The sequence below is a fragment of the Heteronotia binoei genome, chromosome 1 (genome assembly GCF_032191835.1).
Source record: "Heteronotia binoei isolate CCM8104 ecotype False Entrance Well chromosome 1, APGP_CSIRO_Hbin_v1, whole genome shotgun sequence".
Classification (NCBI taxonomy): Eukaryota; Metazoa; Chordata; class Lepidosauria; order Squamata; family Gekkonidae; genus Heteronotia; species Heteronotia binoei.
Window position 1 is genome coordinate 281,397,344 of NC_083223.1, and position 27,255 is coordinate 281,424,598.

The 27,255-nt window shown below is 51.7% G+C and overlaps 1 protein-coding gene across 1 annotated transcript in view; it reads left to right on the forward strand.

The window, feature by feature from the left end:
• Window positions 1–2,116: 2,116 nt before the first annotated feature.
• The window catches only part of SEMA6C (semaphorin 6C), a 292,500-nt gene continuing 267,361 nt past the window's right edge, over window positions 2,117–27,255 (forward strand). Inside the window, exon 1 of the mRNA XM_060256363.1 lies at window positions 2,117–2,127. The gene's annotated coding sequence lies outside the window, so the exon portion shown is untranslated. The remainder of the gene's footprint in view (window positions 2,128–27,255) is intronic.

Here is a 27,255-nt window from a genome sequence, read left to right on the forward strand (position 1 = left end):
TTCCTAATGTTGACACCAAGAAGCCAAAGCATCACTTGCTCCAGACATAAGAGAAGCCCTGTTAGATGAGGCCCATTGCCCATCCAATCCAACACTCTGCGTCACACATAAGAACATAAGAGAAGCCCTGTTGGATTAGGCCAATGGCCCCTCCAGTCCAACACTCAGTATCACACAGTGGTCAAAAAAACCAGGCACCATCAGGAGGTCCACCAGTGGGGCCAGGACTACTAGAAGCCCTGCCACTGTGCCTCCACCTCAAGCACCAAGAATACAGAGCATCACTGTCCCAGACATGAGATCATAAGAGAAGCCCTGTTGGATCAGGCCAGTGGCCCATCCAGTCCAACACTTCGTGTCACGCAGTGGCCAAAAAACCCAGGTGCTATCAGGAGGTCCATCAGTGGGGCCAGGACACCAGAAATCCTCCCACGTGCCCCCCCACCAAGCACCAAGAATACAGATCATCACTGCCCCAGATATAAGAACATAAGAGAAGCCATATTGGAGCAGGCCAATGGGCCATCCGGTGCAACACTCTGTGTCACACAGGGACAAAAAAAACCAGGCGCCATCAGGAGGTCCATCAGTGGGACCAGAATTCTAGAAGCCTTCCCACTGTCCCCCCCCCCCCCGCCCACACAGCACCAAGAATACAGAGCATCACTGCCCCAAAAAATACCTGGAGATGTTGGGGTTGGAGCTTGGAGAGGGGAGGGTCTGGGATGGGGAGAGACCTCAGTTGGATACAATGCCAGGAAGTCCAAAGCAGCCGTTTTCTCCCCGGCAACTCATCTTGGTCAGCTGGAGATCAATCGTAATAGCAGGAGATCTCCAGGTGCCACCTGGAGGCTGGCAACGTTACTTGGAGGATGTGTGGGGGTGTGTGATATCTTACTAAAATCTCTTCCCAAATTCCAGTCTTCCCAGGCTCCAGCCACGAATCTCCATGGATTTCCCGGCCCCAGCTAGAAGGAGCTTCCAGCCGCACACCTCTTAAGAAAATAAGAGAAGCCATGTTGGATCAAGCTAATAGCCCTTCAAATCCAACACTCTGTCACACAGTGGCCAAAGAAACAGTGCCATAAGGAGGTCCACCAGTGGAGCCAGGACACTAGAAGTCCTCCCACTGTTGTGCCCCCCCCACCAATAAGAATACAGAGCATCACTTGCCCCAGACAGAAAGTTCCATCTATATCTTGTGGCTGATGGACCTCTGCTCCATATGTTTATCCAATCCTTTCTTGAAGCCATCTATGAAGTTGCTATAAATTGCTAATGACAAAACATGAAAATACAAAATCAGCATTTAATAGCAAGCAATATTGCCTACAGCAAAGTCTACCAACTCTTCTGTTCTTACGATGTGGTTTGGGGTTTTTTTTGGAGTCACCCAAAGATCTAGCACGTGAGAGAAAGGAGCGAAACACGTCTCCTTTTCCTCTTATGAATATTCTCTCAGTATGCAAATGTTCACAACGATTCATCCCACGTCTCAAGTCTCTGGGTTGACGTCTGATTATATTTGACATCTCTATGATTCCTGGTGGTTGACATGTAACAGGGCGTCGGATTTGATTGTCTTTCTGACAGCTCGCAAAGTTCCGCGTTTGACATCTGCCAAAAAACCAACCCGTCGCAATGTATCTGCTACGGCTCGGATTCGGAGATGGGGGGAATGTTGTCTGAGTTTGAAATTTTGCATTCAGTTTGGTGTCGTGGTGAAGTGTGTGGACTCTTATCTGGGAGAACTGGGTTTGATTCCCCACTCCTCCACTTGCAGCTGCTGGAATGGCCTTGGGTCAGCCAGAGCTCTGGCATAGGTTGTCCTTGAAAGGGCAGCTGCTATGAGAGCCCTCTCCAGCCCCACCCACCTCACAGGGTGTCTGTTGTGGGGGAGGAAGGGAAAGGAGATTGTGAGCCGCTCTGAAACTCTTCGGAGTGGAGGGCGGAATATAAATCCAATATCATCTTCTTCTTTAAAACCTTCTCATTTATTTTTTGACTTTGTTCATAACTCGCCGTTCTCCCCAAGAGGAACCCAAAGCAGATTTTTCCCCCTCACAACAACCTTCATTTTATTCTCACAACAACCCTGTGAGGTGGATTAGACTGACCGCCACCAAGGTTACCCGGTGGGTTCCCATGACATATTAGATGAACATCTGGAGCAGAGGTCCATCAGTGGCTATTAGCCACAGGGTATAGATGACACTCTCTGTCTGGGGTAGTGATGCTCTGTATTCTTGCGGCTTGGGGGGGCACAGCGGGAGGGCTTCTAGTGTACTGGCCCCACTGGTGAACTTCCTGATGGCCCCTTAGTTTTGGCCACTGTGTGGCACAGAGTGTTGGACTGGAGGGGCCATTGACCCTGGCTTCTCTTATGTTCTTATGAGACACAGAGTGTTGGACTGGATGGGCCATTGGCCTGATCCAACATGGCTTCTCTTATATTCTTATGTGACACAGAGTGTTGGACTGGAGGGGCCATTGGCCTGATCCAACATGGCTTCTCTTATGTTCTTATGAGACACAGAGTGTTGGACTGGATGGGCCACTGGCCTGATCCAACATGGCTTCTCTGATGTTCTTATGTGACACAGAGTGTTGGACTGGATGGGCCACTGGCCTGATCCAACATGGCTTCTCTTATGTTCTTATGGGACACAGAGTGTTGGACTGGAGTGGCCACTGGCCTGATCCAACATGGCTTCTCTGATGTTCTTATGAGACACAGAGTGTTGGACTGGAGGGGCCATTGGCCTGATCCAACATGGCTTCTCTTATGTTCTTATGTGACACAGAGTGTTGGTCTGGATGGGCCACTGGCCTGATCCAACTTGGCTTCTCTGATGTTCTTATGTGACACAGAGTGTTGGACTGGAGGGGCCACTGGCCTGGTCCAACATGGCTTCTCTTATGTTCTTATGGGACACAGAGTGTTGGACTGGAGTGGCCACTGGCCTGATCCAACATGGCTTCTCTGATGTTCTTATGAGACACAGAGTGTTGGACTGGAGGGGCCATTGGCCTGATCCAACATGGCTTCTCTTATGTTCTTCTGTGACACAGAGTGTTGGACTGGAGGGGCCATTCGCCTGATCCAACATGGCTTCTCTTATGTTCTTCTGTGACACAGAGTGTTGGACTGGAGGGGCCATTGGCCTGATCCAACAGGGCTTCTCTTATGTTCTTCTGTGACACAGAGTGTTGGACTGGAGGGGCCATTGGCCTGATCCAACAGGGCTTCTCTTATGTGACACAAAGTGTTGGACTGGATGGGCCACTGGCCTGATTCAACATGGCTTCTCTTATGTTCTTATGTGACACAGAGTGTTGGATTGAAGGGGTCATTGGCCTGATCCAACATGGCTTCTCTTATGTTCTTATGAGACACAGAGTGTTGGACTGGATGGGCCACTGGCCTGATCCAACAGGGCTTCTCTTATGTTCTTATGTGACACAGAGTGTTGGACTGGAGGGGCCACTGGCCTGATCCAACATGGCTTCTCTTATGTTCTTATGGGACACAGAGTGTTGGACTGGAGTGGCCACTGGCCTGATCCAACATGGCTTCTCTGATGTTCTTATGAGACACAGAGTGTTGGACTGGAGGGGCCATTCGCCTGATCCAACATGGCTTCTCTTATGTTCTTCTGTGACACAGAGTGTTGGACTGGAGGGGCCATTCGCCTGATCCAACATGGCTTCTCTTATGTTCTTCTGTGACACAGAGTGTTAGACTGGAGGGGCCATTGGCCTGATCCAACAGGGCTTCTCTTATGTTCTTCTGTGACACAGAGTGTTGGACTGGAGGGGCCATTGGCCTGATCCAACAGGGCTTCTCTTATGTTCTTATGTGACACAAAGTGTTGGACTGGATGGGCCACTGGCCTGATCCAACATGACTTCTCTTATGTTCTTATGTGACACAGAGTGTTGGATTGAAGGGGTCATTGGCCTGATCCAACATGGCTTCTCTTATGTTCTTATGTGACACAGAGTGTTGGACTGGAGGGGCCACTGGCCTGATCCAACAGGGCTTCTCTTATGTTCTTATGTGACACAAGAGTGTTGGACTGGAAGGGCCACTGGCCTGATCCAACAGGGCTTCTCTTATGTTATTAAATTGTGGGCTCCAAGCTTTGGTCCTTTTTTGCATGTTCCTCTGTTCTGTGCTGCACTTTAGCTGCAGATGTTCAGGGCTGCCGAATCAAGCTAGTCAGGACTGTTGCCTGGTTGATTTGGCACATCTTTGATTTCATTTTGATCACAACATCCGCAGGCCCCAAAATACAACAGCTTCGCTGATTTGGCAGCTATGGGGCTCTCAAAGGGTTGCTTTTGTTGGGAACAAGAGGCAACCGCTCAAGAGACTGAGCCGAAGGCAGCCGATCGGGAGCGCGAGTCATGTTTGCTGCCCGGGTGCTTGTTTTTCAAACCCCATGATGCCACCTCATGATCCTGGGGAGGAAAGCTCCCTTATTGTCCCTCCTTGATCATATGAACCTTCTGACTCTGCAACTGAACATAAGAACATCAGAAGATGGATCAGACCGGGGAGGCTCCATCTAGTCCAGGGGCCAGCCAGTTCCTCTGGAGGGCCAACAACAGGGCAGAGAGGCCGAGGCCTTCCCCTGAGAAGAACCTCAGAAGAGCCCTGCTGGATCAGACCAGGGAGGGTCCATCTAGTCCAGCCTCCTGTCCCACACAGTGGCCAGCCAGTTCCTCTGGAGGGCCAGCAACAGGGCAGAGAGGCTGAGGCCTTCCCCTGAGAAGAACATCAGAAGAGCCCTGCTGGGTCAGACCAGGGAGGGTCCATCTAGTCCAGCCTCCTGTCTCACACAGTGGCCAGCCAGTTCCTCTGGAGGGCCAGCAACAGGGCAGAGAGGCTGAGGCCTTCCCCTGAGAAGAACATCAGAAGAGCCCTGCTGGGTCAGACCAGGGAGGGTCCATCTAGTCCAGCCTCCTGTCTCACACAGTGGCCAGCCGGTTCCTCTGAAGGGCCAACAACAGGGCAGAGACTCCAACACTCTGTGGCTCTTTCACTTCATATTCTAAGGCTCTTGAAGCCCCCACCATGATGTAGGTTAGCTTGGAGAAGGTATATGTCTTTTTAAATCACTTCTCCAAGCCAAGCCAGCCAGCAGTTTAGAGAATGCATTTAAAGTTAAAGTTGCTTTCTTTCCACCTCTCTATCCCTCTCCTTCCTTCCTTCCTTCCTTCCTTCCTTCCTTCCTTCCTTCCTTCCTTCCTTCCTTCCTTCCTTCCTTCCTTCCTTCCTTCCTTCCTTCCTTCCTTCCTTCCTTCCTTCCTTCCTTCCTTCCTTCCTTCCGTTCAATCCTAGTTAAAAACATTTTCAGGGTTTTTCTTTAAAGGAAGGAATTTCTGTTCACGCCAGTATTCTCTCTAAGCTGAGTTAGTGTGAGCCACCTCACTGTTTTTTATAGGGTTGCCAAATCCAATTCAAGAAATATCTGGGGACTTTGGGGGTGGAGCCAGGAGACTTTGGGGGTGGAGCCAGGAGACATTGGGGGAGGAGCCAGGAGCAAGGGTGTGACAAACATAATTGAACTCCAAGGGAGTTCTGGCCATCACATTTAAAGGGACAGCACACCTTTTAGAATGCCTTCCTTCCATAGAAAATAATGAAGGATAGGGGCACCTTCTTTTGGGGCTCATAGAATTGGACCCCCTGGTCCAATCCTTTTGAAACTTGGGAGGGACTTTGGGGAGAGGCACTAGATGCTATACAGAAAATTTGGCACCTCTAACTCAAAAAACAGCCCCCCCAGAGCCCCTGACACCCGCGGATCAATTCCCCATCATTTCCTATGGGAATCGTTCCTGGAGGTGCATAATGGCTGTGGGGGTGGAGCTTCCCCCGCCGGCCAGCTGGCTGGGGGAGGGGGGGAAGCCTGTAAAACCGGGGGATCCCCCGCTGGGACCTGGGGATCGGGAAGCCTAGTTTTTTAGCCTCTGGCTCACACGGGTGAGCCTTCTTAGCTCGGGAAAAAAGGGCCCCCCAGCAGCTCGCAACTTTAATGCCAGTCGCTCACGAAGTAGAATTTTTGCTCCCAGGACTCCAGCTCAGAAGGAGTGTTGCTCTGTCGCCTTGCCTAACTGGAGACGAAATCTCCTCCTACCCTGGATGGGATTTTTGCCCTCCTGCACACAAACCAATCCGGCAGTTGGCAGGACACGGCCACCTTCAAGAGGGGGTTAGATAAAAATATGGAGCAGAGGTCCATCAGTGGCTATTAGCCACAGTGTGTATGTGTGTGTGTGTGTGTGTGTGTATATATATATATATATATATATATATATATATATATATATATATATATATATATATATTTGGCCGCTGTGTGACACAGAATGTTGGACTGGATGGGCCATTGGCCTGATCCAACAGGGCTTCTCTTATGTTCTTATGAGACACAGAGTGCTGAACTGGATGGGCCAGTGGCCTGATCCAACATGGCTTCTCTTATGTTCTTATGTGACACAGAGTGTTGGACTGGATGGGGCGTTGGCCTGATCCAACATGGCTTCTCTTATGTTCTTATGTGACACAGAGGGTTGGACTGGAGGGGCCACTGGCCTGATCCAACAGGGCTTCTCTTATGTTCTTATGTGACACAGAGTGTTGGACTGGAGGGGCCACTGGCCTGATCCAACATGGCTTCTCTTATGTTCTTATGTGACGCAGAGTGTTGGACTGGAGGGGCCACTGGCCTGATCCAACAGGGCTTCTCTTATGTTCTTATGTGACACAGAGTGCTGAACTGGATGGGCCAGTGGCCTGATCCAACATGGCTTCTCTTATGTTCTTATGTGACACAGAGTGTTGGACTGGATGGGGCGTTGGCCTGATCCAACAGGGCTTCTCTTATGTTCTTATGTGACACAGAGTGTTGGACTGGAGGGGCCACTGGCCTGATCCAACATGGCTTCTCTTATGTTCTTATGTGACACAGAGGGTTGGACTGGAGGGGCCACTGGCCTGATCCAACAGGGCTTCTCTTATGTTCTTATGTGACACAGAGGGTTGGACTGGAGGGACCACTGGCCTGATCCAACATGGCTTCTCTTATGTTCTTATGTTCTTATTCTCATCTTCTTCCCTCGCTAAGCAGACAGGTGGTGGCCGAAGCCGCCGAGCACCGAATCGGGTCCTAATCCTGCCATTTCGATCCAGTTGTCCGGGGTCACGCCGAGGGGGATTAAAAGCAAGCTGTCGGCCGCAGCATCGTGAGCCCGGAGAAGGCTGCGAATCCCTTGATCTCAGTCTTCTCAGCCGTCCTCGCGCTTGCCAGCTCCCTTCCCGCACGCGTCCCTCCCTGCTAGCCGTTTAGTCCGGACAACTACACAGGTGTCTGGGCTTTGAAGGGTACCTGCCCCAGTTTTTTTTTTCTCATTGACCAGGTTGCACGCGCTCGACTTGTGGGCGAGGATGGACTTCAAAGATTGGGTGGAGAGTTTTTGTTATTAACTCCGCAGGCCGGGGAACCTCAAAGACAGTGTCTCCTCGCCAGGATAGCTGGGAGTCCCACGAGGAAAGCAGGTTTAAAAATGTTGAAATAAAGGAAATAATATTGGGCGTGGTTCCCCAGTAGCTGGTGGTTCCACAGGACACAGGAGTTTGTTTTGTAGAAAAAGAGGTTGTGGAGCTCATTAGCATAACTCATTAGATCTAGTTTGGTGTAGTGGTTAAGTGTGCGGACTCTTATCTGGGAGAACCGTGTTTGATTCCCCACTCCTCCACTTGCAGCTGCTGGAATGGCCCTGGGTCAGCCAGAGCTCTGGCAGAGGTTGTCTTCTTAGCCCCACCCACCTCACGGGGTGTCTATTGTGGGGGGAGAAGATATAGGAGATTGTAAGCCGCTCTGAGTCTCTGATTCAGAGGGAAGGACGGAATATAAATCTGCAGTCATCTTCTTCTTCTCATCTGGGAGAACCAGGTTTGATTCCCCACTCCTCCCCTTGCAGCTGCTGGAATGGCCTTGGGTCAGCCAGAGCTCTGGCAGAGGTTGTCCTTGAAAGGGCAGCTGCTGGGAGAGCCCTCTCAGCCCCACTCACCTCACAGGGTGTCTGTTATGGGGGGAGAAGATATAGGAGATCGTAAGCCGCTCTGAGTTTCTGATTCAGAGAGAAGAGCGGAGTATAAATCTGCAGTCGTCTTCTTCTTCTCATCTGGGAGAACCAGGTTTGATTCCCCACTCCTCCACTTGCAGCTGCTGGAATGGCCTTGGGTCAGCCAGAGCTCTGGCAGAGGTTGTCCTTGAAAGGGCAGCTGCTGGGAGAGCTTTCTCAGCCCCACCCACCTCACAGGGTGTCTGTTGTAGGGGAGAAGATATAGGAGATGATAAGCCTCTCTGAGTTCAGAGAGAAGGGTGGGGTATAAATCTGCAGTCTTCTTGAGTCTTCTTTTTTTTACTACATCAATAGGCTACTAGATCTAGAGTGAGACTTCACAAAACTGAAGAGGGCGAATTGGACTGCCAAGCCCGAGCATTTTAGGGGACTCTCCAATCTGACATCCGAAACATGCCATTTGAACGAGGGCGCGGATTTCTGTGCAGAAGCCTTTTAGCAGCTCCAAAGCCACACCTGCCTTAAAATCGATAGTAAATCCTTCCATCTGTCGCTCGGACCCGTACAGATTTGCAGGCAAAGTCCCCGGCCGGGGAGCATTTCAGGATCACGGGAAAGTAGAAGGGAGGGTGACGTTGGAGGCTTGCCCGGGCCCAAAAGGGCAGGGTGGAAAGCATCACTATATTTGGGGAAATGCAGCTGCTAAGGATTATTCGGCCTAGAAGCCTGGTACCCGTGGATGCCACAACACCTGCTCACACCTTTCTTAAAGGTAGTCCCCTGTGCAAGAACATAAGAACATAAGAGAAGCCATGTTGGATCAGGCCAGTGGCCCCTCCAGTCCAACACTCTGTGTCTCATAAGAACATAAGAGAAGCCGTGTTGGATCAGGCCAGTGGCCCTTCCAGTCCAACACTCTGTGTCTCATAAGAACATAAGAGAAGCCATGTTGGATCAGGCCAATGGCCCCTCCAGTCCAACACTCTGTGACTCATAAGAACATAAGAGAAGCCCTGTTGAGTCAGGCCAATGGCCCATCCAGTCCAACACTCTGTGTCTCATAAGAACATAAGAAAAGCCATGTTGGATCAGGCCAATGGCCCATCCAGTCCAACACTCTGTGTCACATAAGAACATAAGAGAAGCCATGTTGGATCAGGCCAATGGCCCATCCAGTCCAACACTCTGTATCACACAGTGGCCAATACACACACACACACATTGATGGACCTCTGCCCCATATTTTTATCCAATCCCCTCTTAAAGCTCGCTATGCTTGCAGTTGCCACCACCTCCTGTGGCAGTGAATTCCACGTGTTAATCACCCTGTGGGTGAAGAAGGACTTCCTTTTATCCATTCTAACCCGACTGCTCAGCAATTTCATCGAATGCCCACGAGTTCTTGCATTGTAAGAAAAGGAGAAAAGGACTTCTTTCTCTACTTTCTCCATCCCAGGCATCATCCCATGCATCCAAGCACCATTCGTTTCCGACTCTGGGGTGATGTCACATCACGACTTTTTCACGGCACACTTTTCACGGGGTGCTTTGCCATGGCCTTCCCCAGTCCTCTACACTTCCCCCCACCCCCAGCAAGCTGGGTACTCCTTTGACCGACCTCGGGAGGATGGAAGGCTGAGTCAACCTCAAGCCGGCAACCTGAACCCAGCTTCCGCCGGGATCGAACTCAGGTCATGGGCAGAGAGCTCGGACTGCAGCTTTACCGCTCTGCGCCACGGGGCTCCTTTCCTGGGACCCAGCAAATGATTTTAGAAAGTGGGCAGAGCCAGGCGGGGCTTTTGCCTAGCAAGGCCTTAGATTGGCCACTGGAGATTTGATTGGCAGTGCAGATTTTTTTTTTTTTAAAAAAATATATATATATATATATATTGCTTTGGTAGCAGCGGCCATCACAGCACAAATCTCTTCTCTGTGTGACTGAAGGGAAGCTGCCAGGAGACTTTGGGGGTGGGGCCAGGAGGCATTGGGGGTGGAGCCAGGAGCATGTGACAAGCATAACTGAATTCCAAAGGGAGTTCTGGCCATCACATATAAAGGGACCGCACACCTTTTCAATGGCTTCCATCCATTGGAAATAATGGACAGGGGCACCTTCTTTGGCAGCTCATAGAATTGGATCCCTTGGTCCAATCCTTTTAAAACTTGGAGGGTATTTTGAGGAGAGGCACTGGATGCTATGCTACAAAGTTGGTGCATCTACCTCAAAAAATAGCTCACCCGGAGCCCCAGATACTCACAGATCAATTATCCATAAAACCTTGTGAGAATCGGTCTCCACCTCAATGTCTCCTGATATTTCTTGAATCGGACCTGGCAACCCTATTGTGAAACCATTGTTTCACGCAGGGCTTTTTTGGTAGAAAAAGCCCAGCAGGAGCTCATTTGTGTACTAGGCCACACCCCTTGACACCAAGCCAGCCGGAACGGCGTTCCTGTGCCTTCCTGCTAAAAAAAGCCCCGTAGGCCACTGAGGCCACTCCCCTAACCCCGCCTTCCTTGCGAGGGATGGTGGCTCAGTGGCAGAGCATCTGCTTGGTAAGCAGAAGGTCCCAGGTTCAATCCCTGGCATCTCCAACTCAAAAGGGTCCAGGCAAGTAGGTGTGAAAAACCTCTGCTTGAGACCCTGGAGAGCCGCTGCCAGTTAGGGGAGGGACGGTGTCTCAGTGGTAGAGCATCTGCTGGGTAAGCAGAAGGTCCCAGGTTCAATCCCCCATATCTCCAACTCAAAAGGGTCTAGGCAAGTAGACATAAAAAACCTCAGCTTGAGACCCTGGAGAGCCGCTGCCAGTCTGAGTAGACAAGACTGACTTGGATGGACCGAGGATCTGATTCAGTATAAGGCAGCTTCATATGTTCATAATCTTTGCGGAGGGACAGTGGCTCAGTGGTAGAGCATCTGCTTGGTAAGCAGGAGGTCCCAGGTTCAATTCCCAGCATCTCCAACTAAAAAGAGTCCAGGCAAGTAGACTTGAAAAACCTCAGCTTGAGACCCTGGAGAGCCGCTGCCAGTCTGAGTAGACAAGACTGACTTTGATGGGCCCAGGAGGGTCTGATTCAGTAGAAGGCAGCTTCAGATGTTCATATTATGTCCTCAGCTCCCCCCTCCCCAACAAACCTCCCAGAGCTTTCGAACACAGAGCCGGCAACCCAAGGCTTGAAGGCCGAATCCCAGCTGAGCCATCCATAAGAACATAAGAGAAGCCATGTTGGATCAGGCCAATGGCCCCTCCAGTCCAACAATCTGTGTCACACAGTGGCCACTATACACACACACACACACACACACACACTGTGGCTAATAGCCACTGATGGACCTCTGCTCCATATTTTTATCCCATCCCCTCTTGAAGCTCTCTATGCTTGTAGCTGCCACCACCTCTGGCAGTGAATTCCACATGTTAATCACCCTTTGGGTGAAGAAGAACTTCCGTTTAATCTGACTGCTCAGCAATTTCATCGAATGCCCACGAGTTCTTGTATTGTGAGAAAGGGAGAAAAGTACCTCTTTCTCTACTTTCTCCATCCCATGCATAATCTTGTAAACCTCTGTGATGTCACCCCGCAGTCGACGTTTCTCCAAGCTAAAGAGCCCCAAGCGTTTCAACCTTTCTTCATAGGGAAAGCGTTCCAACCCTTTAATCCTTCTAGTTGCCCTTTTCTGCACTTTCCCCAATGCTATAATATCCTTCTTGAGGTGCCGTGACCAGAATTGTACACAGTCTTCCAAATGAGTATTCCAAAAGGTGCCCCATGCCCTTTCCCCACTGTAAGGAAACGCTGCCAAACATCCCGGCCACTGACAGATTGAGCTGAAGAACCTGCAGGCTGGTTCCGTTTTGTGATGCGATAAAGAGCCCGGCCGGCCTCCCAGCCGTCTGTCAGCGGCCTCCCAGGATCACAGACGTCAAGAAGCTCTTCTCTGCAGCCCTTTTAATCAGCCACAGCTGCCTCAGGGATCTCCCCAGGAACCGGGGCTGTGGGATGGAACACAACCAGCTTTTCTGGAAAGCCGGGGCCCAGCTTTCATGCCCTCCCCCTCCCACAATCCATCGCCAGAGAAACATTTTAATCAAGGGAGGCTCCCTTTTCCACCACGGCTGAATCATCTCCCAGTTGCCTCGCCAACACCACACGGCTCGTGCTGGTCCTGTGATCTTCTGCCCCGTTAAGCCTGGTTCGTTAGGGGCTTCCGGGACGAAAGGAGAGCCGTGCTTTTTTCCAAGCAAAAAGCGACTTTGATAGGAGCCACCCAAGTTCAAGGGGGGGGGGGAGGAAAAGGGGTTTTGGGGTTTATGGTTTTGATTATTTGCAAGCTGAGAGAGGAGGCAGGCGGCTCGGCCACCGGGCAAAGGCTGAGACGGCAGGTTCTGGAAAGGGTGAGACGGCAGATTAAGGGTCAACAAGCAGCTTCTGGGTGGTTTTTTGCCAACCTCCAGGTAAGAGAACAGAAGAAAAGCCACGTTGGAGCAGGCCAATGGCCTGCCCTTTTTCTCCTCTCCCTCCTCCTCTCCTCCTTCTCATCCTCTCTTCCTCTTCTCCCTCCTCTTCTCCTTTTTCTCCTCCTCCTCTTCTCCTCTTTTTTCTCCTTCTCCCTTCCTCCTCTCCTCCTCCTTTTTCTCCTCCTCCTCTCTTCCTCTTCCCCCTTTTTCTCCTTCTCTCCTCCTTCTCATCCTCTTCTTCCTCTCCCTCCTCTTCCTTTTCTCCTCCTCTCCTTTTTTCCTCCTCCTCCTCTTCTCCTTCTCTTTTTTCTCCTCCTTCTCCTCTCTTCCTCCTCTCCTCCTCCTTTTTCTCCTCCTCCTCTCCACCCCCTCTTCCTCTTCCTCCTTTTTCTCCTCCTTTTCATCTTCTCTTCCTCCTCTCCCTCCTCTTCTCCTTTTTCTCCTCCCCCTCTCCTCCTTTTTTCCTCCTCCTCCTCCTCTTCTCCTTTTTCTCCTTCTCCTCTCTTCCTCTTCCACCTCTCCTTCTTTTTCTCCTCTCCTCCTCCTTCTCTTTCTCCTCTTCTCCTTTTTCTCCTCCTCTCTTCCTCCTTTCCCTCCTCCTCCTTCTCTTCCTCCTCCTCTTCTCCTTCTCCTCCTCTTCTCCTCCTCCTCCTCCTCCGCCCTGAGCTTCTTGGATGGGGGACAGAGAAATGCAAGAAAGCAGGCGAATCATCTGCCAATACTTTTTTGCTCTTTCACAAGTCCACCACATATGGTAGAAAGAACCTTCATGTTTTTTACATTTCCAACATCTGTCTGGCATCTTATTATTCATCTTTGCCAATTTCTTACGAGCCATATACCATCTATACATCATTTTACAACACTTCTCTTTAATACTATGACACGTCGAAAGCTTCATAGAGTTCTTCCACAAATATTCCCAAGTTTCCATCTGTATTTCTTTATTTACATTAATTGCCCACTTAATCATTTGAGATTTCACTACTTCATCTTCCGTAGACCATTTTAAAAGTAATTTATATAATTTTGAAATTAATTTTTCGTTGTCTCCAAGCAGAACTTTTTCTGTTTGCTCTTTTCAACAAGAAATTTCTAGGATCTTGGGATATGAATTTAAGAAAGTTGCAGAGACTTTTCTGTTGGGATTACAAATGGAAAAATTTCCAAAAGAAGATAGAACTATAATTTGGTACTTGCTCTCAGCTGCTAGGACATTATATACGCAGTTGTGGAAGCAAGAAAAAATACCAGAGAAATGGGATTGGATTGTAAAAGTTATGACACGGAGTCAAATGGACAAATTAACAAGAAAGTTAAGAGACTATGATTTAGAAGTTTTTAAGATGGAGTGGACAAAGTTCAGAAGATATGTAGAAAAAGAGTGGAAAATGAAAGGACATTGGACAATTTTTGATAATGATTAAGTCTTAGAAAAAAGAATATTAATTTTTGTTTTTATTAGTTCAGGGTACCTTTAAACATTAGTGCTTTAAGTAAATAACACCGGCGGGGGTCAAGTAACGGGGGGGAGGGGTGGGTAGAAAGTAATATATGGGATAGATAAAAGAAGTTATTAATGATGCAAGAAATATAATTTGTTACCATATGTTACCAAATAAAATTGTTTTAACCAAAAGAAAGCAGGCGAATCATCCAGCCGGCCGGAGAAGAGCAATCCTTATGCCGCAAAGCTGATTTATATAGTGGCGCTTGGCTGGAATCGGGGCCTTAGGCACAGTAGCAGCAGGGAGATTCTGCTGTTCGCCCGGAACATTCAAACCTGTTGGACTTCTAAAAGACAAAAAAAACCAGAAAACGCAGGTTTCTAGTCCTCATGGCTGAGAATGGGCCAAGGAAATGCTCTCTTGACGTCTCAAAGGCCAAGAGGGGAGACTAAAGACCCCCACAACCCCCTGCCCCAGTTGCAACCCCCCAGGATCAATTCTTCAGGAAGAAAACTGGCAAAGATGAAACTCTGCCGAACGCCACAGGGCTTAGCAATACACTGACGTTGACTGAAAGCCGGTGAGAGGCTTGCCAGCCTCCAGGTGGAGCCTGGAGATTTCCCTGTATTACAATTGTTCTTTGGATTGCAGAGACCAGTTCCCCTGGAGAAAAAGGTTGCTTTGGAGGGCGGACTCGAGGGCATTGCTCCCTGGTGAGACCCCTCCCTTCTCCAAACGCTGCCCCCACCACCCCAACCTCCAGGTATTCCCCACACCAGAGTTGGCAACCCGATCCCAGCTTTACCCTCCAGTCCGCAGATCTAATGTGGGAACAAGATGAGGCGTGGGGTAGAGAAGGTGGAGAAAGAAGTACTTTTCTCCCTTTCTCGCAATACGAGAACTGGTGGGCATTCAATGGAATTGCAGACGGGTTAGAACGGATAAAAGGAAGTCCTTCTTCACCCAAAGGGAGATCAACACGTGGAATTCACTGCCACAGGAGGTGGCGGCGGCTGCAAGCATAGCCAGCTTAAAGAGGGGGTTGGATAAACATCTGGAGCAGAGGTCCATCGATGGCTATTAACCACAGCATATTGTTGGAACTCTGTCTGGGGCAAGTGATGTTCTGTATTCTTGGTGCTTGGGAGGGGCAACAGGGTGAAGACTTCTAGTGTCCTGGCCCCACTGATGGACCTCCTGATGGCACCTGGTTTCTTTGGCCACTGTGTGCCACAGAGTGTTGGACTGGATGGACCATTGGTCTGATCCAACATGGCTTCTCTTATGTGTCTGGGGCAAGTGATGCTCTGTATTTTTGGTACTTGGGAGGGGCAACAGGGTGAGGACTTCTAGTTTCTTGGCCCCACTGATGGACCTCCTGATGGCACCTGTTTTTTTTAGCCACTGTGTGCCACAGAATGTTGGACTGGATGGGCTGATCCAACAGGGCTGGGGCAAGTGATGCTCTGTATTCTTGGTGCTTTGGGGGCCCACAATGGGAGGGCTTCTAGTGTCCTGGCTCCACTGATGGACTTCCTGATAGCACCTGGGTTTTTTTGGCCACTGTGTGACACAGAGACTGGATGGGCCATTGGCCTAATCCGACATGGCTTCTCTGATGTTCTTATGTCCCTCTTGTCTGAGGCCCTTCCTGGAAGAAAGCCACTGGGTTTTACGAACCCAACGGTCTGCCGGTGTGAGAGGGGAAGAGGCTGTTACTCCCTTGAAGACCAGTTGCTTAGGAAGAAGGTCCCAGGCTCGATCCCCAGCATTTTTAGCGCAAGACACCGCAGCGGACAGATTTTGGGGAGTGTCTTCCACAGCTAGCCCAAGAGAAGGATACAGAGCTAGATGGACCAGAGGTCGTTCTGGATAGAAAGCTTCTTTGCACAATCCAGATCAAGAATGGGAGAGCTGGCTACCATCGCCTTGGGGTTTTTTTGGGGGGGGGGGCGGGGTCTAGCTTCCAGCACTTTTCTCTGCACCTCCCAGGCCAGAAAACCCCCTTTAGCAGCTCCTGCCGCGGAGCTTAGCCGTAATGAAGTTACTCAGCTGTCAGTGCTGATTTGGCCAGCCGGCAGCCGGGTTTTTTTCCACTCAATTTCCCCCATCTCTGATATCTCATTCAGGGTCCCGGTGACGGATTCCTAGCTCTCCCCACGCTCCTTTAATTCGTAGCGTTGGCAAGCGCCCCCCGGGCACAGGGTTGCCAATCCCCAGGTGGGGGCAGAAAATCCTCTGGTTTGGTGGCCCTCCCCCTGCTTCAGAAAATGGGAGGGGGAGGAAATGTCTGCTGGGCACTCCATTATCCCCTGTGGAGACCTATTTTCATAGAGTATAATGGAGGATTGTTCTGTGGGTATCGGAGGCTCTGGTGGGGAGCTGCTTTTTTGAGGTAGAGGCACCAAATTTTCAGCATAAAAATTTATGTGCCTCCCCACCGAGTTTCAAAAAGATTGGACCAGGTGATCCAATTCTATGAGCCCTCAAAGGAGGTGCCCCTATCCTTCATTATTTCCAGCGGAGGGGAGGCATTTATAAGGTGTGCCGTCCCTTTAAATGTGATGGCCAGAACCCCCTTTGGAGTTCAATCATGCTTATGAGACCCTTGCTCCTGGCTCCGCCCCCCAAAGTCCCCAGATATTTCTGGAGTCGGAACTAGGTAGGAACTGCCTGGCCACTGTGTGAGACAGGAGGCTGGACTGGATGGACCCTCACTGGTCTGACCCAGCAGGGCTCTTCTGATGTTCTTCTTAGGGGAAGGCCTCAGCCTCTCTGCCCTGTTGTTGGACCTACAGAGGAACTGGTTGGCCACTGTGTGAGACAGGAGGCTGGACTAGATGGACCCTCCCTGGTCTGACCCAGCAGGGCTCTTCTGATGTTCTTCTCAGGGGAAGGCCTCGGCCTCCCTGCCCTGTTGTTGGCCCTCCAGAGGAACTGGTTGGCCACTGTGTGAGACAGGAGACTGGACTAGATGGACTCTCCCTGGTCTGATCCAGCAGGGCTCTTCTGATGTTCTTCTTAGGGGAAGGCCTCAGCCTCTCTGCCCTGTTGTTGGACCTACAGAGGAACTGGTTGGCCACTGTGTGAGACAGGAAGCTAGACTAGATGGACCCTCCCTGGTCTGATCCAGTGGGGCTCTTCTGATGTTCTTCTCAGGGGAAGGCCTCGGCCTCTGTGCCCTGTTGTTGGACCTACAAAGGAACTGGTTGGCCACTGTGTGACACAGGAGGCTGGACTAGATGGACCCTCCCTGGTCTGACCTAGCAGGGCTCTTCTGAGGTTCTTCTCAGGGGAAGGCCTCGGCCTCTCTGCCCTGTTGTTGGACCTACAGAGGAACCGGTTGGCCTTTGTGTGAGACAGGAGGCTGGACTAGATGGACCCTCACTGGTCTGACCCAGCAGGGCTCTTCTGAAGTTCTTCTCAGGGGAAGGCCTCGGCCTCTCTGCCCTGTTGTTGGCCCTCCAGAGGAAGTGGTTGGCCACTGTGTGAGACAGGAGGCTGGACTAGATGGACCCTCCCTGTTCTGACCCAGCAGGGCTCTTCTGAGGTTCTTCTCAGGGGAAGGCCTCGGCCTCTCTGGCCTGTTGTTGGCCCTCCAGAGGAACTGGTTGGCCACTTTGTGAGACAGGAGGCTGGACTAGATGGACCCTCCCTGGTCTGACCCAGCAGGGCTCTTCTGATGTTCTTCTCAGGGGAAGGCCTCAACCTCTCTGCCCTGTTGTTGGCCCTCCAGAGGAACTGGTGGGCCACTGTGTGAGACAGGAGACTGGACTAGATGGACTCTCCCTGGTCTGATCCAGCAGGGCTCTTCTGATGTTCTTCTTAGGGGAAGGCCTCAGCCTCTCTGCCCTGTTGTTGGACCTACAGAGGAACTGGTTGGCCACTGTGTGAGACAGGAAGCTAGACTAGATGGACCCTCCCTGATCTGATCCAGTGGGGCTCTTCTGATGTTCTTCTCAGGGGAAGGCCTCGGCCTCATTGCCCTGTTGTTGGACCTACAAAGGAACTGGTTGGCCACTGTGTGACACAGGAGGCTGGACTAGATGGACCCTCCCTGGTCTGACCTAGCAGGGCTCTTCTGAGGTTCTTCTCAGGGGAAGGCCTCGGCCTCTCTGCCCTGTTGTTGGACCTACAGAGGAACCGGTTGGCCTTTGTGTGAGACAGGAGGCTGGACTAGATGGACCCTCCCTGGTCTGATCCAGTGGGGCTCTTCTGATGTTCTTCTCAGGGGAAGGCCTCGGCCTCTGTGCCCTGTTGTTGGACCTACAAAGGAACTGGTTGGCCACTGTGTGAGACAGGAGGCTGGACTAGATGGACCCTCCCTGTTCTGACCCAGCAAGGCTCTTCTGAGGTTCTTCTCAGGGGAAGGCCTCGGCCTCTCTGCCCTGTTGTTGGCCCTCCAGAGGAACTGGTTGGCCACTTTGTGAGACAGGAGGCTGGACTAGATGGACCCTCCCTGGTCTGACCCAGCAGGGCTCTTCTGATGTCCTTCTCAGGGGAAGGCCTCGGCCTCTCTGCCCTTTTGCTAGCCCTCCAGAGTAACTGATTGGCCACTGTGTGAGACAGGAGGCTGGACTAGATGGACCCTCCGTGGTCTGACCCAGCAGGGCTCTTCTGATGTTCTTCCCAGGGGAAGGCCTCGGCCTCTCTGCCCTGTTGTTGGCCCTCCAGAGGAACTGGTTGGCCACTTTGTGAGACAGGAGGCTGGACTAGATGGACCCTCCCTGTTCTGACCCAGCAGGGCTCTTCTGAGGTTCTTCTCAGGGGAAGGCCTCGGCCTCTCTGCCCTGTTGTTGGCCCTTCAGAGGAACTGGTTGGCCACTTTGTGAGACAGGAGGCTGGACTAGATGGACCCTCCCTGGTCTGACCCAGCAGGGCTCTTCTGATGTCCTTCTCAGGGGAAGGCCTCGGCCTCTCTGCCCTGTTGTTGTCTCTCCAGAGAGACTGTTTGGCCACTGTGTGAGATGAGATGCTGGACTAGATGGACCCTCCCTGGTCTGACCCAGCAGGGTCTTCTTCCAGTGTCCTTATGAGATCCCGTTGCAAAGCAGCATCTTCCAAGGAGAGGCCAATCCGGAAGGCCGGCTGCTGGCACCGAGCTGACCGTTTGTAGATAAACATCTGGTTTTATGGGTTTTTCATTCGCTCCCTGTTGTTAGTTATGATAGCCGCAGGAACCGTCATCACAGAAGAGAATGTTTTACTGCGAATCGAGGTCATAACTTACGGTCAGCATTCCACATGTCCTAGGCCCCAGGGCTGGAAGAATAAACTGCGACCGCTTCCCGTGCTTGGAGAAAGCAGAGAAAGAAGTCCTTTTCTCCCTTTCTCACAATACAAGAACTCGTGGGCATTCGATGAAATTGCTGAGCAGTCGGGTTAAAACGGATAAAAGGAAGTCCTTCTTCACCCAAAGGGTGATTAACATGTGGAATTCACTGCCACAGGAGGTGGCGGCGGCTACAAGCATAGCCAGCTTCAAGAGGGGATTGGATAAAAATATGGAGCAGAAGAACATAAGAGAAGCCATGTTGGATCAGCCATGTTGGATCAGTACCGTTTGTTGATGCATGTTTGTTGACTCAATAGAGCAGGGGTGGCCAACGGTAGCTCTCCAGATGTTTTTTTGCCTACAACTCCCATCAGCCCCAACCATCAGCCATGCTGGCTGAGCCTGACGGGAGTTGTAGGCAAAAAACATCTGGAGAGCTACCGTTGGCCACCCCCGCAATAGAGTATGAAAGTGTTATCGTTATCCGGGGATTCTCATTCAGATTTCCCCCTGGAGAAAATGGCTGCTTTGGAGAGTGGCCCCTCCCCAAACCCCACCCTCTCCTGGATCTAGGGTTGCCAGCCTCCAGGTGAGGCCTGGCAGACTCCTTCTTTTCCAGCTGATTTCCAGCTGGCAGAAATCAGTTCCCCTGGAGAAAATGGCTGCTTGGAAGGGCCTTGGAGCCTGCTGAGGCCCTGCCCCTCCCCAAACCTAGGCTTCCCAATCCCCAGGTCCCAGCGGGGGAGCCCCTGGTTTTACAGGCTTCCCCCCTCCCCCACAGCCGTTATGCATCTCCATGAACGATTCCCATAGGGAATGATGGGGAATTGATCCGCGGGTATCGGGGGCTCTGGAGGGGGCTGTTTTTTTTAGGTAGAGAGGCCAAATTTTCAGTACAGCATCTGGTGCCTCTCCCCAAAATACCTCCCAAGTTTCAAAAGGATTGGACCAGGGGGTCCAATTCTACGAGCCCCAAAAGAAGGTGCCCCTATCCTTCATTATTTCCTATGGAAGGAAGGCATTTTAAAAGGTGTGCTGTCCCTTTAAATATGATGGCCCGGACTCCCTTTGGAGTTCAATTATGCTTGTCACACCCTTGCTCCTGGCTCCGCCCCCAAAGTCCCCAGATATTTCTTAAATTGGACTCGGCCACCCTCCCCAAACCCCGCCCACTCCCAGCTCCACCCCCAAAGTCTCCTGGTCTTTCCCAAGACAGACCTGGCAACCCTCTCTTGCAATGTGTCCTGGGGGTGTCGTAGGAAACGAACTGAGCTAAAAATTATTGCCGTTTCAAGCGGGATCCCTGGCTGAACTTCTCTGGCCGGCTTTCCAAACCGCACCACCGGCCTGCCAGTCTTTCCCCTTTGCCCTGTTCCACCCGTAGGCCCTAATCCCTTTCAGCGCAGCAGCTTCCTGCCCAGACGGAGCCAAAGAGCCAAAGTTTGAGCTGTGGGAACGGTGCCATCCAGGGAGCTGGGGGCTCTCCTTCCTTGGCAGCTCTTCCTCTCTAGCAGCGGTGGGGCAAAGGAGAGGAAGCCCTCGAAGGCCACGTCGTCGCCCGGCAGAGGCAAGAGAGAGGGCGGCTGTAGCCAAAACACCACGTCGGCAGCCTCGGCTCGGCCTTGAGAGTTTTCTTGGAAATCTGTATTTTCTTTCCCTAAAAGGAAAGGAGGTTAAAACAATTTTGCTCGCCTGCACTGCCCCCCCCCCCCCCCGTTCCTCCCCTCTGGTTTCTTTTGCAGCTGCTAGACAAACAACAAAGGCTGCAGAGCTCTCCCTTCTGCCGGAGCACAAATGGCACCCCATTCCTGCACTGGATGGGGGGCATTGTGGGGAGGGGCCATGGCTTAGGGGTTAGGCTTGCCAATCCCCAGGTGGGGGCAGGGGATCCCCCGGTTTGGAGGCCCTCCCCCTGCTTCAGGGTCGTCAGAAAGCGGGGGGAGGGGAGGGAAATGTCTGCTGGGAACTCTGTTATTCCCTATGGAGATTTATTCCCATAGAAAATCATGGAGAATTGATCCGTGGGTATCTGGGGCTCTGGGGGGGCTGTCTTTTGGGGTAGAAGCACCACATTTTCAGTATAGCATCTAGTGCCTCTCCCTAAAATACCCCCCAAGTATCAAAAAGATTGGACCGCGGGGTCCAATTCTATGAGCCCCAAAAGAAGGTGCCCCTCTCCTTCATTATTTCTTATGGAAGGAAGGAATTGAAAAGGTGTGCCGTCCCTTTAAATGTGATGGCCAGACCTCCCTTTGGAGTTCAATTATGCTTGTCACAGCCTTGATTTTGGCTCCACCCCTAATGTCTCCTGGCTCCACCCCCAAAGTCCCCAGATATTTCTTGAATTGGACTTTGCAACCCTATTAGGGGTGGAGCCCCTGCGGATGGGGTTTTGGCCTGATCCAGCCGAAGAATCTTTAGATAAGAACATAAGAGAAGCCATGTTAGATCAGGCCAATGGCCCATCCAGTCCAACACTCTGTGTCACACAGTGGCAAAAAAAATTTATATATATATATATATATATATATATATATATATATATATATATATATATATATATATATACATACATACACACACACACACACACACAAACACAGTGGCTAATAGCCACTGATGGACCTCTGCTCCATATTTTTATCTAACCCCCTCTTGAAGGTGGCTATGCTTGTGGCCTCCACCACCTCTTGTGGCAGTGAATTCCACATGTTAATTACCCTTTGGGTGAAGAAGTACTTCCTTTTATCCGTTTTAACCTGACTGCTCAGCAATTTCATCGAATGCCCATGAGTTCTTCTATTGTGAGAAAGGGAGGGAAGTACTTCTTTCTCTACTTTCTCCATCCCATGCATAATCTTGTAAACCTCTCTCATGTCACCCCGCAGTCGACGTTTCTCCAAGCTAAGGAGCCCCAAGCGTTTCAACCTTTATTTATTTATTTATTTTATTTATATTGGGATTTATACCCCGCCCTTCGCACCGAAGTGTCTCAGGGCGGCTTACAACATGATAATACAAATACTACAATTTAAAACACAAGTAAAATTAAAACCATAAATTAATAAAAGCAAGATAGATAAAAACCGGCGGTCTACAGATGCATTTTGTTCCATCCAAAAGATTTCCTTGTCAGTCAGTATTATAGGCCTGCCGGAAGAGGGCTGTCTTACAGGCCCTGCGGAACTGCCCTAGGTCCCGCAGGGCCCGCACCTCCTCCGGCAGCTGGTTCCACCAATAAGGTGCCGTTACTGAGAAGGCCCGATCCCTGGTGGATTTTAGACGGGCCTCCTTTGGCCCGGGGACTATCAGCAGGTTTTGTGAACCCGAGCGTAGTACTCTCTGGGGAACGTGTGGGGAAAGACGGTCCCTAAGGTAGACAGGTCCTAGGCCATATAGGGCTTTAAAGGTAATAACCAACACCTTGTACCGGACTCGGAATATTACTGGCAGCCAGTGCAGATCCCGGAGCCCCGGCCGAATGTGCTCCCGTCTTGGGAGCCCTAATAACAGCCGGGCAGCAGCGTTCTGCACCAACTGCAGTTTCCGGGTCCGGCACAAGGGTAGCCCCATGTAGAGGGCATTACAGTAGTCTAACCTCGAGGTGACCGTAGCATGAATCACTGTTGCCAGGTCGTCACGTTCCAGGAAGGGGGCCAACTGCTTCGCCCGCCGAAGGTGAAAAAACGCGGACTTGGCAGTGGCTGCTATCTGGGCCTCCATTGTCAGTGAAGGCTCCAACAGCACCCCCAGGCTCTTAACCCTGCCCGACGCTGTTAGTGGCGCGCCGTCAAAAACTGGCAGGGGGATTTCCCTTCCCGGGCCGCAGCGACCAAGGCACAGGACCTCTGTCTTCGCCGGATTCAGCTTCAGCCCGCTCAGCCTAAACCACCTAGCCACTGCCTGTAACGCTCGGTCCAAATTTTCTGGGGCGCAGGCGGGCCGGCCATCCATAAGCAGATAGAGCTGGGTGTCATCAGCATATTGGTGACACCCGAGCCCGTACCTTCGGGCAATCTGGGCAAGGGGGCGCATGTAGATGTTAAATAACATCGGGGAGAGCACCGCCCCTTGAGGCACCCCGCAATCAAGCGTGTGTCTCCGGGACAGTTCCTCCCCAATCGCCACCCTTTGTCCCCGACCATCAAGGAAAGAGGAAAACCATTGCAAGGCCAACCCCTGAATCCCTGCGTCGGCAAGGCGGCGCGCCAGAAGCCGATGGTCGACCATATCGAACGCTGCCGATAGGTCCAACAACATCAGCACTGCCGAGCCGCCTTGATCCAGATGCCGCTGAAGGTCATCCACCAGGGCGACCAGCACCGTCTCCGTCCCGTGGCCCGGGCGAAAACCAGACTGGTAGGGGTCAAGGATAGAAGCGTCCTCCAGGAAGCTCTGTAGCTGCAACGCCACTGCCCTCTCGATAAGTTTGCCCAAAAAGGGCAAATTCGATACCGGCCGATAGTGTGCCAATTCGGTCGGATCTAACGATGTTTTCTTCAAGAGGGGACGGACCACCGCCTCTCTGAGCGCTGATGGAAAATGCCCCTCCAGTAGGGATCTATTTATGATATCCCGTATAGGATATCTTAGCTCCCTCCGGCAGGTCTTAATAAGCCAGGAGGGGCATGGATCCAATTTACAAGTTGTTGGGCGTGCAGATAGGAGGATCCTGTCAACTTCTTCCAGGCTGAGCGCGCCGAAGCCGTCCAGGACGCGATCCGAAGACAGGCGTCCTGTCTTCATAGGGAAAGTGCTCCAGCCCTTTAATCATTCTAGTTGCCCTTCTCTGGACTTTCTCCAATGCTATAATACCCTTTTTGAGGTGCGGCGACCAGAACTGCACACAGTACTCCAAATGAGACCGCACCATCGATTTATACAGGGGCATTATGATACTGGATGATTTGTTTTCAATTCCCTTCCTAATAATCTTCACATCTGCTGCTCTCAGATGAACAGGGGCTGGTTTTACTCAGGTGCAAGGGTTTTTTTTGAGCAGGAACACAGTCCCGGTTGGCTTGGTGTCAGGGGGTGTGGCCTAATAGGCAAATGAGTTACTGCTGGGCCTTTTCTGCAAAAGAGCCCTCTGTGAGACAATGGTGGCGTCAGAGGGTGTGGCCTAACACGCAAATGAGTTCCTGTTTGGCAAACCGCCCCGTGAAAAGTCTGCCGTGAAAACGTCGCGAGAGCGACGTCACCCCAGAGTGGGAAACGACTGGTGCTTGCACAGGGGACCTTTCCTTTCCTCTAATACAATTAGAGCCCCGTGGCGCAGAGTGGTAAAGCTGCAGTACTGCAGTCGGAGCCCTCTGCTCACGACCTGAGTTCGATCTCGGCGGAAGCTGGGTTCAGGTAACCGGCTCAGTCTCAGCCTTCCATCCTTCTGAGGTCGGTCCAATGAGAACCCAGCTTGCTGGGGGGAAAGCGTAGAGGACTGGGGAAGGCAACGGCAAACCACCCTGTAAAAAGTCTGCCGTGCAAACGTTGTGAAAGCAACGTTATCCCAGAGTCGGAAACGACTGGTGCTTGCACAGGGGACTGCCTTGACCTTTTTTCAAGAGTCTAAGTCCCCTTTATTGGACTCAAGCAGAAATGGAGAAGAGCCGCGTGGCGCAGAGTGGTAAGCTTCAGCCCTCTGCTCACGACCTGAGTTCGATCCCGGCGGAAGCTGGGTTCAGGTAGCCGGCTCAAAGTTCACTCAGCCTTCCATCCTTCCGAGGTCAGTTAAAATGAGTCCCCAGCTTGCTGGGGGGAAAGTGTAGATGACTGGGGAAAGCAATGGCAAACCACCTCGTAAAAAGTCTGCCGTGAAAACATTGTGAAAGCAGCGTCACTCCGGAGTCAGAAACAACTGGTGCTTGCACAGGGGACGACCTTTACCTTTTATCCTTCATCATTTCCAATGGAGGGAAGGCATTTAAAAGATGTGCAGTCCCTTTAAATGTGATGGCCGGAACTCCCTTCTGAGTTCAATTATGCTTGTCACACCCTTGCTCCTGGCTCCATCTCAATGTCTCCTGGCCCCACCCCCAAAGTCTCCTGGCTCCACCTCCAAAGCCCCCAAGTATTTCTTGAATTGAGCCCAATTTGGAAAAGGGCGGAATATAAACCCACAGAAATGAAAAAAATAAAAATTGAATTGGACTTGGCAACCCTATAAGCAGGCCTCGCTCGCCCGGGGCTCTCCTTTCTTGCAGCAGGTTGCTTTGGGCTGGTTGCGGAGGGGAGGGGGGGGTTGTCGGCATATGCTAATGAGTTCTGCTAATGAGCCCTGCCACCTATTGTTCTACAAAAGGACCCCTGAGCACAGCCATCCTTTTCTCCCCCCACCACGCCTCATTCCCCTTCCTTTTTCCAAGAGAAGAAAGGACTCCGGTTTTCCTTCCCCCTCCCCATTGTCCCCATCCAGGCGAGCCGCTAAGTCGCTCACGCGGCTCTCTGTCACCTTCATATTTATACTCAGAAGAGCGACGGGCCCTGAATTATTTATCGTTTCATTTCCAAGCCAGCCACCAAAAATGTGGAAGCCTGTGGACAGCGAAAGGGGGGGGGGGAGCGCAAGGCCAGGGGGGCACAAGGTCTGGTGCTGCTACCCCCCCTGCTGGCTAGAATGGGTTTGGCGCCCTACAACGGGGCCCACGCCTTCACCCCATCTGCCTTCAGGAGATTATTTGGGCCACTGCGGCCGTGAAGGAAGCAGCAAGGAACAGAAGAGAAGGGCCGGGGGGGAAAGGCCCTTATCGGCGGGGCTTTTTCATAGCAGGAGCTCCTTTGCATATCAGGCCACCCACCCCTGATGTAGCCAATCCTCCAAGAGCTTACAGTAGGCCCTGCAATAACAGCTCTTGGAGGATTGGCTACACCAGAGGGGTGTGGCCTGATATGCAAAGGAGCTCCTGCTACAAAGAAAAAGCCCTGCTGTTCAGTATTGTGGGGCAGGGGGGGGGTTATGTCAGTGATGCTGAGAATGGAGGAGGGGAATGTGGGACTGTGGCTCAGCGGTAGAGCATCTTGGCATGCGGAAGGTCCCAGGTTCAATCCCCGGCATCTCCAGTTAAAAAGGACCAGGCAGGAGGTGATGGGAAAGACCTCAGCCTGAGACCCTGGAGAGCCATGGAGAGGGGCCATAGCTCAGTGGCAGAGCTTCTGCTTTGCATGCAGAAAGTTCCAGCTTCAATCCCTGGCACTTCCAGTTAAAAAGGACCAGGTAGGAGGTGATGAGAAAGACCTCAGCCTGAGATCCTGAAGAGGGGCCATAGCTCAGTCGCAGAGCCTCTGTTTGGCATGCAGGAAGTCCCAGGTTCAATCCCCAGCATCTCCAGTTAAAAAGGACCAGGCAGGAGGCTGTGGGAAAGACCTCAGCCTGAGACCCTGGAGAGCCATGGAGAGGGGCCATAGCTCAGTGGCAGAGCCTCTGCTTGGCATGCAGAAGGTCCCAGGTTCAATCATAGGCATCTCCAGTTAAAAAAAACCAGGCAGGAGGTGATGGGAAAGACCTCAGCCTGAGACCCTGGAGAGCCATAGAGAGGGGCCACAGGTCAGTGGCAGAGCCTCTGCTTGGCATGCAGAAGGTCCCAGGTTCAATCATAGGCATCTCCAGTTAAAAAGGACCAGGCAGGAGGTGATGGGAAAGACCTCAGTCTGAGACCCTGGAGAGAGGCTGCCAGTCTGAGTAGACATGGACCGGTGGTCTGATGCAGTATGAGGCAGCCCTCTTTTACCTGGCTCCATGGCAGAGCCTCACAACAGATGAGGGTGGGAGGAGAGGTGAGGGAAAAGCAAGAGGTGGGGGAGGAGAGGTGGGGCAGTGATTTAAAGAGACAAATGCCTTCTCCAAGCCGGCCGATGGGGCGGTGTGGGCTTCAAGAGTCACACAATGTGTGTGAAAGAGCCACATGTGTGTATGCAGTACTGGCCCGAGCGCACCTCCCTCCAGTGTCACTGCACCCCCCACCCCTCCCCCCTCCCCACC